Below are 366 nucleotides of genomic sequence, written 5' to 3'. Positions count from 1 at the left end.
AACGGATTTCAACGCCCGAACCAGCGTCATCTGTGTAAAACACTTCACCACTGATGACTTCGAGAACGAGCTACCTACGAGAACCTATAAATTGAATCCGGCATCAGATCACATGCAATAAACGGCAACATTTCATTACGATGTATTTTTTATTTATTTGTTATTTGAAAATATAACACGTTCCCCTGATAAAGCTTTTTATTTATACATACTGACCTTCTGGTTCCTACCGGATATGTTAAGCCGTATGCATAAAAACTAGGCAACTGCTTTTTTCTTGAAATTGCATACCTTTTACTTAAATTTGTTTGAACATAATATTTGAATTATTAATAAACAAGCACATGTACTTATTGCCAATAACAA

Source organism: Rhagoletis zephyria, unplaced genomic scaffold, assembly GCF_001687245.7.
Source record: "Rhagoletis zephyria isolate East Lansing unplaced genomic scaffold, Rhagoletis_zephyria_1.1 Rzeph_scaffold_02392, whole genome shotgun sequence".
In the NCBI taxonomy this organism is placed as follows: Eukaryota; Metazoa; Arthropoda; class Insecta; order Diptera; family Tephritidae; genus Rhagoletis; species Rhagoletis zephyria.
This window is presented reverse-complemented; position numbering follows the sequence as displayed.